This window comes from Mus caroli, unplaced genomic scaffold (genome assembly GCF_978045245.1).
Source record: "Mus caroli unplaced genomic scaffold, Mus_caroli_1 scaffold_18, whole genome shotgun sequence".
NCBI lineage: Eukaryota > Metazoa > Chordata > Mammalia > Rodentia > Muridae > Mus > Mus caroli.
In genome coordinates, this window is record NW_028227273.1 from 53,258,419 (window position 1) to 53,262,272 (window position 3,854).

Consider the following 3,854-nt stretch of genomic DNA (forward strand, 5'->3'; position numbering starts at 1 on the left):
GGTTATCAATTGGAGATTATTTCTGGTTAAACAATTTTGTGGTGGTTTCTTAGGGATTGTCTCTAGTATTAGGCTATGGAGAAAGACAAGTCTCCTCTTTTCTATTGTATTGGGTAGGAAACTGGAACCCTTCTAGTTTTCTGAGATGACGTAGCATTTACTTGAAAATATTTCCATGCAAAACACTCCATACTAAAACTCAAGTCTCTTAGGGTCCACTGGCATATGACTTATCTGCACTACCATCTGAATTACTTGAAAATTTTCCCACATTATGTTCTGACCTGTTACTACTCTTCTATCCATTTTAAAATAAAGGACACTGTCTATTTTCACTACAGAACATATCTCTGTGGTAAAGCTTTATTGTTTCAAATAGACTTTCTTTTCACATTGAACTCTAAGGGCATGGCTTCCTGCTGCTACTAAACCACAGATACTTCAAATTTCTGCTGTTTTTATTTTCTTGCACTTATGACACAAATCATTCCTTTATTTAATTCTCTTAATTGTTTCCACCTGAAGGTAATATAAAAACTTTAATTTATGTAAAGCTTCTGTAAGGCAAAGGATACTGTCAATAAGGAAAAATGATAAGTAACAGATTGGGAAAAGATCCTTACCAATCCTAAATCCCACAGGGAGCTCATATCTAATATATATAAAGAACTTAAAAAGTTGGACTCCAGAAAACCAAATAACTCTATTAAAAAATGGGGTACAGAGCTAAACAAAGAATTCTCACCTGAGGAATACGGAATGGCTGAGAAGCACCTAAAAAATGTTAATCATCCTCAATCATCAGGGAAATGCAAATGAAAACAACCCTGAGATTCCACCTCACACCAGTCAGAATCACTAAGATCAAAAATTCAGGTGACAGCAGATGCTGGCAAGGATATGGAGAAAGAGAAACACTCCTTCCGTTGTTGGTGGGATTGCAAGCTGGTACAACCACTCTGGAAATCAGTCTGGTGGTTCTTCAGAAAATTGGACACAGTTCTACCAGAAGATGCAGCAATACTACTCCTGGACATATATCCAGAAGATGCTCCAACTTTTAATAAGGACACATGCACCACTACATTTACAGCTGCCTTATTTATAATAGCCAGAACCTGGAAAGAGCACAGATGTCCTTCAACAGAGGAATGGATACAGAAAATGTGCTTCATTTACACAATGGAATACTACTCAGCTATTAAAAACAATGAATTTATGAAATTCTTAGACAAGTGGATGGATCTGGAGGATATCATCCTAAATAAGGTAACCCAATCACAAAAGACCACACATGATATGCACTCACTGATAAGAGGATATTAGTCCAGAAGCTCAGAATACCCAAGATACAATTTTCAAAACACATGAAGCTCAAGAAGAAGAAAGATCAAAGTGTGGATACTTCGATCCTTGTTAGAAGGGAGAACAAAATACCCAATTGTAGGAGTTACAGAAACAAGGTTGGAAGCAGAGACTGAAGGCATGAGCATCCGGAAACTGCCCCACCTGGGGATCCATCCCATAAACAACCATCAAACCCAGACACTATTGCAGATGCCAACAAAAGCTTGCTGACAGGAGCCTGATATAGCTGTCTTCTGAGAGGCACTGTCAGTGCCTGAATAATACAAAGTGGATGCTCACAGTCATCCATTAAATGGAGCACAAGGTCCCCAATGAAGGAGCTAGAAAATGTACCCAAGGAGCTGAAGGAATTTGCAGCCCCCCTAGGAAGAACAACAATATGAACTAACCAGTAACTCCAGAGCTCCCTGGGACTAAACCACCAATCAAAGAAAACACACAGAGAGACTCATGGCTCTAGCTGCATATGTAGCTGAGGATGGCCTATTCGGTCATCAATGAGAGGCGAGGCCCTTGGTCCTGTGATGGCTCTATGCCCCAGTATAGGGGAATGCCTGGGCCAGAAATGGGAGTGGGTGGTTTAGGGAGCAGGAGGAGGGGGAGAGGAGAGGGAATTTTCAGAGGGGAAACTATTTAAAGGGTATAACATTTGAAATGTAAATAAAGAAAATATCGAATAAAAAAAGAACTTTATGGATCACAAAAAAAAAAGAACTTTAATTTGATAAAACTCAAAATAGAAACCAATAATAAGCATTAAATTTGGGACATAAGGAACCAAAAATATCCAATTTATGATGACTGTCTTAATCAATATTCTCTTGTTGTGAATAGACACCATGAACACAGTGACCATTACAATGAAAAGAATTGAATTGTGGCTGCCTTACCGTTCAGAGGTTTAGTGCATTATTGCTTTGGAAGATAGCATGGGGGCACACAGGCAGACATAATCCTGGAAAGGTTGAACATTCTATATCTGGATATGAAGGGTTCAGGAAAAGAGAGAGAGCCATTGGGCCTGTCTTGGGTTTCTGAAACCACAAAACCGACCTCAAGAGACACACTTCCTCCAAGAAGGCGACACCTTCTAATCTCTCTCAGGAAGCATCACTACCTGATGTCCAAACATTCAAACATTTCAGCTCATAATGGCTATCCCTATTCAAATTAGGACAAAGAAAGATTTTTGAGAAAAATAATATTTAAGAGAAAGAAGAGAGGCACACAGAAGCAGAACACTATTGCAGGACTAGGGACAACCCATAAGGAATGCTACATGGATCCAGATAAACTTCCTTTTCCTACAGAATTCTGTGAATTCTGAAATGCCTCAATTTCAGTGCCAGCAATGTGTGCTTTCTTGGGCACTTGGGTTTAGTTGGTAATCATAAAGAGCAATGTTGGAGTCCATCACTTTCTGTGGAGTTTTACAGTTTCTGTTCTCTACCTTTCAATATATAAATTGAAGTGATATGACACAGCAAAAGATAAGGGCAAAGCTATTGGATGATATAAAACTACCTGGGTCACAGCTATATCAATGGCTACCAAGATCTAGCATGTTTTATGTAGTAAGGTGTCATGACACTCAACTTTTGAGAATGTTCAACAATTTTGGTATTTAAATTAATGTAAGTTGTCACTAAAGGGAAATGTTATCATCGTAAAATTAAGGTTTTCTAATATTTCTAACATTCTTTTTTTTAAAGATTTATTTATTTTATGTATATGAGTATATCATGGCACTCTCTTCAGACACACTAGAAGAGGGCATCAGATCCCATTACAGATGGTTCTGGACCACCATGTGGATGCTGGGAATTGAACTCAGAACCTCTGGAAGAGCAGTCAGTGCTCTTAACTGCTGATCCATCTCTCCAGCCCCTAACATTCTTTTATTATTTTATTCTAAATATTTATTTACACTCCAGATTTAATCCTTGTCCTGTTCACCCTCCAACTGTCCCACACCTCATATCTCATCTTCTCTACTCCCTGTCACCATTATGATGTTCCCACCATCCACCCAACCAGACCTCTAAACACCCTGGGATGTGAATATTCTCCAACTGAACCCATAACCGGCAGTCCTCTGTTTTACATGAGTTGCAGGCCTCATATCAGCTGTGTACACTGTCTGTTTGGTGATCCAGTGTTTGAGAGATCTTGGTGTTCCAGAATAATTGAGACTGCTGGTCCTCCTCCATGGTTGCCCTCCTCCTTAGCTTCTTCTAGCCTTTCCCCAATTCAACCACAGGGGTCAGCAGCTTTTCTTCATTGGTTGGGTGCAAATATCTGCATCTGACTCATTCAGCAGCTTGTTGGATCTTTCGCAGGGCAGTCACATTCTTTCAACAGATAACCAAAAATTAAAATTAGTATGACAATGGTTGCTATTGTACAATACTCCTACAATTTCTTACAGATTTTCTTAGAGACTAGCCAGACAAGATATTTAAAATGCACTCTCTTTTCTTTAATTT